A 13503-nucleotide genomic window follows, 5' to 3' on the forward strand; every position below is an offset into this window, starting at 1 on the left:
GAGTTGTACTTCACAACTCAAGCACACTATAGCAGATTTTTCATAGTCATATTGTAAATCGTTGTATGGCTCTATCCATGCCAAAATTGCAGCTATTTCTGGGTTAGGCATAATAATTAATTATGGAATATTCCACAACGTATTTACCACTTACAGATATAAATAACTACTACGTTTGCAATCACCAGTGATTGACACATGACAAATACTAATCAATTTTATCAGCGGTCAGTACCTACATGACATTAGGTCTTTCGCAGCGATGTAGTTTGTATAAGTAGTTGTATGTTAAAATAATTGAAGTTATGAATTCATAATGTAATAGAAAAATATTTTTATATATAATTCGACTAAGATAATATACACGACCGACCGCTCTAAAGGCATTTTAAGATAAATGAAATATGTAAATGAGTATGAGTATGAATAAGAGTTTACATTTATGGCAAATGTCGACTCCATAGCTTGCTATTAGTCTTACCATGCGATAAAAACTCCGATGCCTGAATTAATGATAATTTAGTGGCAGTTTTAAAACTATCAAAGTATCCCCAAAATTTCCTAAAGTCACCTCGTTTTACGGTACGAAGAATTTCGAACATTGATCCGCCACTTCCTATCTCTATCGCACGCGCATGATTACATTGCTGTCCCGCTCGCACAGTGGCATTGACCACCAGCATCATGGGCAAAATTCTCCGTGTTTAGCGTCCTTACTATAGTAAACAATCGTATTATTCATCCTATAAACTGAAATAGATGTCATATATTGAATAAAAAGTGACGAAGCCCTCCAGTGGTGAAGGCCGGATTCGAACCGGCGTCTTTAGCAATCCGGGCTAACGCCTTGAACCCCTTGGCCACCCGGCCACGGTGGAACCCGTCCCAATTTCTCGACTATATGGTCTATATGCCATCTTACTAAGACTAGGCGTCTTTGACCAACTCTAAGGGCAAGCAATATATATGCGCTTGCACCTCCTATACAAAATCCTTACGGAATTACGATGTAGCGAGAGAGACTAGTGCTGCCATCTATATACAACATTGGGAAAAAATCTAATTATTGACGTGATAATGTCTTATAAATCGATGAACATCGGTAGCATGCACGAAAAAGTGTGGACAGATCTCCATGGTAACGTTGTGGACAGATCTCCATGGTAACGTATAAAAGTATGCAATTTTTCATCAAATTGAGGTTTTCTTATGACGTTATCACGCAAAATTATCGTCCGTAAACCGACTTTACAGACAACCATAATATTTTTTTTATTAAATATTCTGATCCTATCATTTATTTAGCGAGTTTGTAAGCACGTATCTCAATTTGCGAGTCAGTATCATGGAAACTCATTTGAATTCTATCCATGAATGCTGCAGTTGAAACGGTTTTCGAAATTTAAAAGTGGATCCTGATTTGATATCACTCGCATACAAAACATATAATAATTACGGGTCTTTGTTGTTCCCCAAAAGTTTTAAGTCTAACGGCCCGATTCGGATTTTGAAATAGACATCTACTAGATATCTTTTAGACGTCACCAAGATACGATAACGGTATGTTTAAGATCCAACCTGTCAAATTTGACATTTCTGCGATTCTGGAGATACTCTTGAACGATTTCCACAAGATATGACTTAGAGATCCAATTCACATCTAATAGATATCTAATACTATCTAACGTAAAAGTGACATTGGTTGCCCGAATTGAGCTGCAAAAGAACTAGTCGAAATCTAACGTATTTAGAATCTCTTGTGAATATCTTGAAGTTCGAATACGGCAGATAATGTATTGTTTGACCGAATTTTCGTTAGTCATATTTTATTTGGTTCAGGAACGCGTAAATTTTCAGGATTGCCATAAAACAAACCTAACCTATCTATAGGTAACCTTACGACAATCCTGAAAAGTCAACGGTTTCAGTTTCATTATTACTTAAAACTTTATGGGAAACAAAGGGACCCCAATAATTTACTTAAATCATAAGAACGAAACGCACTGCGAAAATATAAATATCTAGTGATATAGACGAGGGATCTAACATATTTTCAGAGTTATTGAGGTATAATGACACTAATAGCCAATTTAGACTCTCGCGCGAGCCACGAGACGATACGAGTCCTCCGCTTACACTCGCGTTCGGCTTGTCATTCGGTTATAAACCGTATGCCGTGCCGTTAGTGTTTAAATTATATTAGCTCGACGAGCTTGCGAGCCACGAGACGAGCCGCGAGCCCACCGCTTACACTCGCGTCTCGTGGCGCGGCTCGCGGCTCGTCTCGTGGCTCGCGCGAGAGTTTAAATCGGCTATAAAACCCGCACAATGGCCGTATATCTTCCACCACAAGCATTGCGCGTCCCATATCTTGTGTTCCTTTCTAATTTCCTGGCTTTTCACCTCTTCTTAAATGTTGTGAATGTAACTTATACAGGGCTTGGTTTTTTCATTAAAGCTAACTGCATTTTGCGAGCGCCTAGTAGGCATTATTGCCTACTTATTTGCCGTCGGTAACAGTGAATGTTTCCGCACCATATGTTCTGTATGTTGCAGTTAATTTTACTGCAACGTCATGCTGAGTCGAGCCCCTTTTTAACATCACGTTGTTTTGTTTATATGTAAACATAAATTTAATTTGCTTTAAATGTTTTTAAGATTTTATGTTCAAATGCTTAGACTAAGACTATAAAATACACATTATTAGATCTATGTTCCATTATGTATGTACCATTAATGTGATGTTAAATAATGTTGTTATATGTCTATGTCTATGTCTAATTATGGGTTCCGCACACACATTAGTTTCTACAAGAGCAGGCACATTAAGTACTTTGCAATTTTTGACCGAGCAACAGAATAAATAAGAGTACTAGGGTACAGAAGATTCACTCTCTAACAAAACGCGTCAATTACGACAGATATGATCGCTAGATGGCGCAAGCGCGAGCCCCTTACAGAGTGTCGGTATCCATTACAAAAAGCATAGTCCATGTCATACTAACACTATGTTTTGAGAAGGGCCGACGGTTTTCATCCGAAACGTAACTTATCAATTAAATAGGAAGCTTCAGAAGATGCATTTACAATCCTTAATATTTCTTATTTGACAGTGCTACTCGTTGATTTAGATTTATTTGGAATTTATGGGTATAGTATTAGTTGGAAATCCATACTTAATATAATAAATGCGAAAGTGTATCTGTCTGTCTGTCTGTTACCTCTTCACGCTTAAACCGCTGAACCGATTTAGTTGTAATTTGGTACGGAGATATGGTAGTTTTTAGGGTTCCGAACCCAAAGGGTAAAAACGGGACCCTATTACTAAGACTCCGCTGTCCGTCCGTCCGTCCGTCCGTCCGTCTGTCACCAGGCTGTATCTCACGAACCGTGATAGCTAGACAGTTGAAATTTTCACAGATGATGTATTTCTGTTGCCGCTATAACAACAAATACTAAAAACAGAATAAAATAAAGATTTAAGTGGGGCTCCCATACAACAAACGTGATTTTTGACCGAAGTTAAGCAACGTCGGGCGGGGTCAGTACTTGGATGGGTGACCGTTTTTTTGCTTGTTTTTTTTTGCTTGTTTTGCTTTATTTTTTGTTGATGGTGCGGAACCCTCCGTGCGCGAGTCCGACTCGCACTTGGCCGGTTTTTATCCCAGAAATCACCGTTTAAGGGGGTGAAAAGGGGGGTGGAAATTTGTATGGGAAATCGATTAAAAGCAGATGTGGTAAAAATAAGCTACCCAAATTGTATAGGTACCATTAACATTAAGTGGCGTAAATTAAATACCTATTGTGAGTAATACATCTATCCTTCTCTTATCGATTATACATTAAACACAATAAAATAACACAGCCGAATAATAATTTGGTTGAGATAAGCAAAGGGTGTCAGAATATGACGGAAAGATTAGGGATGATACATTGGGGTAATTTTCTTATTTATACATTTTATTCAAGATACTTTAGGCTTTCTAGACAGACCGGCGTCGATAAGCGATTAGTTGAGCGAGTTTATTTACGTAATCTTATTAAAAAACGGATATCCATTTTTCCCTTGAACCACAGAATAAATAATATGTAGTACTAGGTACAGAAGGTTCACTCTAACAAAACGCGTCTATTACGACAGACATGATCGCTAGGTGGCGCAAGCGCGAGCAGGCGTCCGTTCCGTAGCGGTGCGCGGCAACTACTATGGCTGGACACCAAAATTGGTGTGGGCCGCATGTACTTGTAGGTACTTGTAGCGACGCGACGAATACGCGGAGTGAGTCACGCCTGGCACAAGGTTGATATTTTCTTGTTCGTAATAATAATTGTCGCTTCGTGACCCTCAGGGAGTGAGTGTGAAACAAAGTTTCCAAAACAAATTGCCTGGGAATACGCAGCGGTGTTTATTTTTATAGCTACACCGACATTTTTTACAGTTGAAATTAAATAGTTAACTCTAAATAAAGAGTTCTGTACCCCTAAGCCCGTACCATGAGTCACTGACAGTGTCAAAACTGACATATACGCTATCGAGAATGTAATTTACTTTCTATACATCTCGTTTGCACTAATATGCGAGTACGATCGAGATGCATAGAAAGGAAATTACCTACGTTCTCGATGGCGTTTATGTCAGTGCCAAACTGGTGGTAGCCACACTAGTGTATGTACATTTCATTCGATAGCGTGAAAATGCATACGAAAGGTACCTAGTACTATTATTTATTCTGTGCTTATGATTGCGTTCGGATTGAGACTGCACCAGCGGTAATGCTGCAGCAATGCGGTCGCCAATGCCACGCAGCGACTGCAGACTGCAATGCCGCAGAAGACGCGATAAAACTCATGTTTACACTTCATTTTATGTTTCAAGCATAGTTTGTAAATCCATACGGGCGAATATTTAAACGGTGGCTAGCATAGGACCTACGAAGTATATTAAGATAAAATTTGGCTTAGAAATGCAATGAAAACATTAACCATACAAAATAATTCGGCTTGCAATGTAAAGCAATACACAAAGCTACGAGATATGAGCTTTATAAAGTAACTGTGTGGCAGTTATCTTTACCAAAGAGAGTAGATTTTATAGTGAGTTACTGTCATGATAAAATATGTAGCCGCAGTAAATTTACCGCCATCTTTTGACAGAAGATTAAAACTGTACGTCATTTGACTTTGATCATTATTCTTTCACTGATATGTGTTAATTTGTAAATATTGAAAAGGATTAAAGTCAAATGGCGTACTAACAGTTTTAATCTTCTGTCAAAAGATGGCGGTAAATTTACTTACTGCTGTGGCACAACGATACCCCAAGTGGATCTTGGCCTCCGACACCAAAGACCGCCACGCTACTCTGTCCAAAGCCGTTTCTGTCCAGTCGACGGCGCCGAGTTCGCTAAGGTCTCCAACTCCAACTTCGTCTCTCCAGCGGTACCTAGGGCGTCCAGACGGCCTTCCGCCCCTTGGTACTCCAGAGTACGCCCTCCAGACTGCGCGATCTTCCCCCATCCGTACTACGTGCCCGAGCCATCGGAATCTAGCGGCTTTCGATTCTCCAACGATTTACTGTAGCCACATAATTTACCATGATAGTAACTCTCTATAAAATCTATTCTCTTTGTCTTTACTCTTCGTTGTCTTCGTACTTCGTTGTCCATAAACTCCAATAAGCTTACACATGACTTAGCTTATATTCTAGATAAGCTTTAAACCTAACATATTGCTTTTAGATGCACTTGGAATATCTCGCTCTTATGTCCAAGGAAGAAGGTTCATAAATGTTCAGATATTATTGATCATTCCAATCGGCCTTATCTTGCTCGTTTGTTGAGCTAAAAGAGCGTATTCTGATGTTGGAAATATTTTAACTAAAACCACAGAATAAATAATAGTACCTACTAGGTATCGAAGATTCACTCTCTAACAACGTGTCTATAACGACAGATATGACCGCTAGGTGGCAAGCGCGAGCTGGCGTCCGTTCCGTAGCGGTGTGCGGCAACTACTATGGCTAGACACCAAAATTGGTGTGGGCCGCATGTACTTGTAGCGACGCGACGAAATCGCGGAGTGAGCCACGCCTGCTAAAATCACAGAATAAATAATAGTACTACTAAAACTGGGGTACCTAAGTATGGATGTTTTCTAGAATTAGACCAAGATGACTCTGCAACGATTTTGATAGCACACGCAGTGAAAATATTATTTTAAACGTCTAACTTCTATGAAATGATTTATTTATTTTTATTAAAAATTTAATAATGTATATTAAACCCCACTAGCCCACTAGCCCACTAGCTGGCTACACTACTATAGATAGATATATTTAATAAAATTGCGATTAAGTATAATCTATATTTATTTATTTTTTATGCCACATGGCGGTTCTGGCCTCGAATGTCCAATTTTCCATATGTCCAGTCCCCGTGCGTCCAATTCCTTGAACGACCAATCCCCGTATGTCTAATTACCTGAACGTCCGATCCCTGTATGTCTAATTACCTGAACGACCAATCCCCGTATGTCTAATTACCTGAACGTCCGATCCCTGTATGTCTAATTACCTGAACGTCCAATCCCCGTATGTCTAATTCCTTGAATGCCTCCTCCTCGTACGTCCAATTACCCGAATGTCTAATATCAAAGGCTCTGCTTATAAGCTAGTAAAGGAGGGTCGGACTCTTTCGGAACAGGAATGTGCCGACGAATTTTCTATGTTTTTTTATTCCGTCTTCAATCAGGTGCCGGCCAAGCTAGACTGTATTGCGGCGGATGCGGCTGGTGGGCCGAACAGTGCACGGGTACACATCGAGCATCTAGAGGTGGGAGATGTGCGCCAGGCACTGGCGCGCCTTCCGGCCAACCGTTCAACGGGCCCAGATGGAATACCACCATTCCTCTTGAAGAATTGTCGTTCGACCTAGCCGACCCATTGTGCCATATATTTAATGTTTGCATTTGAACCCAGACATTTCCTGAAAAGTGGAAAGTGACTAGGGTGGTACCGGTGCCGAAGGGAGGGGGTGGGCTCGACACCAGTAACTACCGGCCGGTAGCGGTACTGAATGCACCGGCCAAGGTCTTTGAGTCTGCATTACACAAGACCCTTTATTCGCAGGTGAGTTCTCAACTTTCCGAGGCTCAATATGGGTTTCGAGCAGCGCGCAGCACTACAGGAAATCTTTTGCATCTAATGACCCTAATAGTTCCGGCAGCAGACGCAGGTCACCAGGTAGACGTAGCATACTTCGATTTCCGTAAGGCATTCGACACGGTAGACAACGATATCTTGTTGACGAAGTTTGCGATTGCCGGCTGCACGCCACATACTCTTGAGTTCTTTGCCAGCTACATGCGCGACAGGCAACAGTATGTGGATTGCTCTGGCAGCAAATCTCAGCCGTACTACGTAAGATCAGGTGTAAGTCAAGGCAGTAATTTGGGGCCGTTGGGATTTATACTAATGATCAATGATCTTCCTGATGCAGTGAGGGATTCTACCTGCCTCCTATTTGCTGACGACTTAAAACTGGTCCGCGTTGTTAAGGATATCTCGGATTGTCTTAAATTGCAGGGGGACATTGACAAGGTTGTCCAATGGAGTGTAGACAATAAGTTATATTTCAACGAAACCAAGTGCACGGTAATTTCGTTTAGTCGTGCGCATAGGCCGACATGCAATTCTTATCGCTATTCTAATGATCAGTAAGATAAAAAGTAAGTTAAATGAGTGGTAAATGTACATTTCCATGAACGCATAAGACCGTGAAGTAAGTAAAATAAAGGTATCAACTAAAAAGGTATCCGTTGGTAATGGTACACAAATGAATAAAATTCAATGCTAGGTATATTTTTGAAACGGTACCGTTAGAGCAGTTTCGCACTACGTCCGATCCGACTCCGTGAAACCCAGTACCCGTTGTTGTAGCCGTAGATCTATTTCCATGGTGATATGGACATTCAGGGAATTGGACATTCGATAAACGGACATTCGGGAATTAGACATTCGAAGAAAATGGACATTTAAGGAATTAGACCTTCGATCAGATGTACATTCCGGGAATTGGACCTTTGAGCAAATGGACATTCCGGGAATTGGACCTTTGAGCAAATGGACATTCCGGGAATTGGACCTTTGAGCAAATGGACATTCGGGAAATTAGACATTCGAGGAAAATGGACATTTAAGGAATTAGACATTTGAGGCCAGAACCCACACATGGCATTTTCTACCAGTAAATCCTGTATTCTCTCAGAATACGGCTTTTATCCGCAAGGATACTGCGGTTTCATTCTGTGAGATACAAGGATTTCAAGTTTCCAAGCTAGTTTTAGATTAGACCATAAAGGATGACTCACGCTAGACCAGGCCGATCAGCCGTCATACAAAATGACATGTTGGACTTCTCGGCCCGGGCACGGCCCGGTCTAGCGTGAGTCATCCATTAGAGTAGAGATAATATGCTGGCAGCAGCTTCTATAACATATCCTTGTTGCGTACAAAAAAGCTTTTTTATTCCTTTACGTTGAATTCTAGAGCTTAAAGTTAGCATTTCTATTCTTAAGTATGTAGAAAGTGTACAAAGAGAAGCTTAAATACTTTAGTTTAGGGGTGACATTTCGCTTTTTAAATTCCCTGTTTTTTTAGTCCCGAATTTTATTTTTCCCATTGTCGGGAAATTCTGGGTTTGTTTATAAAAAAGAAATGTTTTTTTTTTATAAATAGGAATATAGGAAGGTAATCATTTATTAACAAAATATTTGTTTTTTAAGATTAGTTGAAAGACCGTAAAATAAAAAAAAATCCCATTGGATTGTTTAGGTACAATTTCTAGTAGTCAAGCAATTAGATCGATAGTACCTATTTAAGTGTGGTACTTAAATAGGTACAGTCACGTTTAATAATATCCTTAAGTACGGACAAAGTGCCAAAAATATGTATACACGACAAACATCCCCAAATTAAGGTAGTGTGATGCTTATTTTTGGCACTTTGTCCGTATCGATATTTTTAGACGTTACTGTACGACTCTTTTTTACAGGTAATACAATAGTGTAACTATTCTAATCCTAGCGCAGAGGTTATCCATCGCGGTTTAACGCGGAAACGCAGCAAGCGTGATGGGCACCTTTGCATCGGGGGCGATGCGGGGTGGGTTGTTCGTTTAGTTTTTATGGGCTGGTTTATGTTTAGTTGTATTTATAGTTAAGGTTATTACTAATTTATTTCTTAGTTTTAAGTATTTATAATGATTGTGTTTGTTTACTCCTTAAAATAAATATATATGTCGGCGACGGATGGTCCTAATGGCGGTGGGCGCGTGGGGGTAGTACCTAGATGTATTACTTCACAGCCAAAATAGTAGGTATGCTACCAACGCATGAAATAAACATTCGGACTCATTAACCATACTAGTGCCTACTATATTTCAGTACTAAATAATCAAAATAACCAATCACTATTCCAAAATGATTTGATTTTAAAATAAAAAGATCACTTGAAATCGTTCAAATCTTTATTTAAGTCAAACTACACCGGCTCCAACCCTACACCTCTGACCCGAGAAGATTTAACCCGGCAACAAACTCGGCGGGACACATCTTTTCAAAACAACACATAGTTTCTTTATTTTACAAAAGTAAGCTTATAATGGCACATAAGAAATCAAAATAACACTTGGAATAAAACACTTAGCTAAACGGTTAAAGAACGTGAGAATCTATAAGCTTTCAGAATAATCCTTCAGGTGTAAGCCTTCAGGAACGTAGCGAATTAGGCACGAGCTTGGCTAACGTCCGATCTCTAGCGCGGTCCGATCAAGAAGAAGGAAGCCAGTTCCCGCGGCGGAGCCAACCGCTCCCGCCTCCAATTCAAGTTGGTAAACCTGCCTGACCAGTCTACCAACATAACGACAAAAATGCCTGCTCGTGCCTACGTTCACTCAAGATACCCCTCTTGACGTTCCAAAGCCTTCTACCTGTCATCTTAGTTCATCAATACGCCAATAGATGGTGGCGTTACTCTCTACGCAACTTTATGATTCCGTTACAAGCAAATAATATGTAGCCAAACATTGCTAATCGATTTTATACAGGCGTTTAAAGCTATGAACTGTAACACTGCAATACGTCCTTCTGGTGTCTCGCTCCGACACGGCCGTCCTGCGTTACACACGTCCTCGTGTGTGGGTGTATGCATTTGATACTGAAACAAAACATACAGCACAGTATCTCATCGCTCGGTCATTCCTGACCAACAATTTGGGTCTCACTCAAATTACTATTAAAATCAAACTTTGTTATCAATCAAACCAGAAAAAATAATTGTTCAAAATTACTTTAACAATACTCAATTCTCTAGTCAAAAAATAGTCCATCGAGCAACGACTAAATAAAAATAATCATCAGTAATCATCGCCGCTATCTAACGGATACACACCAATAATCATCGCCTCCAACTGGCGGATACTTTCAAATTTATGTGAAAACAGAACAATCCCAAACATCAAAAACACAAATAACAACAGCTCTAATTCATTGCTCGGCAGTATCACTACTATTGTCGTCAATATCAATTTACGGGGAAATTATCTGTCATTAAAAAAAAAAATTGGTCATATGTGATCTAAATTTTTGTAAGACATCTTAAAATAAATAACATTCTGAGTTGATAGTTCCAATTTTACTCATATGAACACAGTTCATAGACGGGAATTCATTTTTAACAAAACAACACCAGTCCTTCGGTGCATTGCCAGTCCTTCGGCAGATACCAGACCCTCGTCAGAAGTAACCATCTCAGCCGCGTAAGTGCTACTCCTCGCAAAGAGCATTCTGCACATAAAAAGCAGACCACGTGCACCTCTTACATGCTCCGGCACTTCTGATGCGGTCACTAAAAAAAATACCCAGTCCATCGGGCATACTTTCAGTCCATCGAAAGCAAACCAGTATTGCCCAGTCCATCGGGCGTGCCTTCAGTCCATCGAAAGCATGACAGTATTGCCCAGTCCATCGGGCGTGCCCTTCAGTCTATCGAAAGCAAAACAGTAGTGCCCAGTCCATCGGGCATAATTTCAGTCCTACGAAAGTACAAGCTTTCAGTCCGTCGAAAGCAAAACAATGTTAACAGTGAATTCCAGAAAAAAAAGATAATAAAAACAGGTCTTTAAATCATGTTACTCAGAACCATTGGTACTATCAGCGTCAACTGATCAACTGAAACTGAACATTACTGATCAAAATCACTAAAGATAGCTTTCTTCTTTAGCTTTAACAACAGAAACTCGCTCAAGACTTCTATGCAGAAGTAAAACATCTCAAAATAATCCCAACAAAATGGGAACTGCTCACCAGCTTAATAAAGTATGATGCACGCGACCAAGTCAAAGGTGGTGGTGGCGAGGTCCAACCCAAGCACGGAGGCCGATCCCTTCCGCCCGCCGCTGCGGCAGACTGCAAGAGACACGATGCGGCTCAACACAGCCGGCTGCCACTGAAATCATCATTTACACGGTATCAGGTTTATCATGTATGCAGGCTAAACTCAAAAGGTTTATGAAATGCAAGTTGGAAGACACAAAAAAACATGTTTCCAATGTATACGGGACTTCAAAAATCTCAGAATAAAATTTAAACTTCAATGAGTGCGTTTTATTTCATTCTATAAACACACAAACACGTGTTCCAAAAATAAGTAGCACGGTAAAATGGGCCAATACGAAAAGTGACACCTTATTAGTTACGTTCGACTGTTATGCTTCGCCATTACACTCAAAATAAAATTCACTAATAAACAATTAGAACGAAACCTGTCCTTTTATTTCCAAATCTCCAGCACAGAAGATACTGCACAGCTGCTTCTGTGTTACGGGCGTAATGGTGTCTGCAAGTTCGCTCGGCTCTGGCTGCAAGACACTGTAACATTAATTTTCATATGCGTAGCTCATATTTCCATAGTATGCACGATTTGTGATCTATCACGGCATTACGAGCAATAATTTGTCGCAATTTTATTAATTACTAAACATTACAGGGTAAAGATTACATAATGCTTGCATTGGCAAATCAGCAGGATCAATTTCTAACGGTGCATTGTATTTTTATGAAAAAAAATATTTTTTGAGGGTAGATGCACAAGTGAGCGATGAAATAATATCACGTCGCGACAGCCAATATTTGATTTTAATTAACAATATGGATTTCACATCAAAATAACTTAAGATCACTTAGATTTCAACGGATTTTAAAAATTAATTGTATTTTCAAATCAATTATTGAGGGTAGATTCACAAGTGAGCGATGAAATAATATCACGTCGCGACAGCCAATATTTGATTTTAATTAACAATATGGATTTCACATCAAAATAACTTAAGATCACTTAGATTTCAACGGATTTTAAAAATTAATTGTATTTTCAAATCAATTATTGAGGGTAGATTCACAAGTGAGCGATGAAATAATATCACGTCGTGATAGCTAATACTTGGTTTTAATTAACAGTATGGATTTCAAATCAAAATAACTCGAGATCGCCTCGATCTAAATGGATTACAAAAATTAATTGTAAAGAAACGCGGCGATACCAGAGATGACGTCACGTAACGACCGCTATGCTCGACTGCCTCAATCATAATTCACAATTTCACAATAATTCTCACCAAATAACAATGAATTACACTCACCATTCAATCAAGGTTAGACACGTGAGCTTACCATTACAAAGTGTCCAGATTATGGAATGTAGGTCACCAGAAATACACCACGCTCCCAGGTGGCTGTGTAAGCAATACATGAAACTCCGCATCTATCCCACTTACTGATGTCGGCGACGGATGGTCCTAATGGCGGTGGGCGCGTGGGGGTAGTACCTAGATGTATTACTTCACAGCCAAAATAGTAGGTATGCTACCAACGCATGAAATAAACATTCGGACTCATTAACCATACTAGTGCCTACTATATTTCAGTACTAAATAATCAAAATAACCAATCACTATTCCAAAATGATTTGATTTTAAAATAAAAAGATCACTTGAAATCGTTCAAATCTTTATTTAAGTCAAACTACACCGGCTCCAACCCTACACCTCTGACCCGAGAAGATTTAACCCGGCAACAAACTCGGCGGGACACATCTTTTCAAAACAACACATAGTTTCTTTATTTTACAAAAGTAAGCTTATAATGGCACATAAGAAATCAAAATAACACTTGGAATAAAACACTTAGCTAAACGGTTAAAGAACGTGAGAATCTATAAGCTTTCAGAATAATCCTTCAGGTGTAAGCCTTCAGGAACGTAGCGAATTAGGCACGAGCTTGGCTAACGTCCGATCTCTAGCGCGGTCCGATCAAGAAGAAGGAAGCCAGTTCCCGCGGCGGAGCCAACCGCTCCCGCCTCCAATTCAAGTTGGTAAACCTGCCTGACCAGTCTACCAACATAACGACAAAAATGCCTGCTCGTGCCTACGTTCACTCAAGATACCCCTC

Source organism: Cydia amplana, chromosome 26, assembly GCF_948474715.1.
Source record: "Cydia amplana chromosome 26, ilCydAmpl1.1, whole genome shotgun sequence".
NCBI classification, from domain to species: Eukaryota; Metazoa; Arthropoda; class Insecta; order Lepidoptera; family Tortricidae; genus Cydia; species Cydia amplana.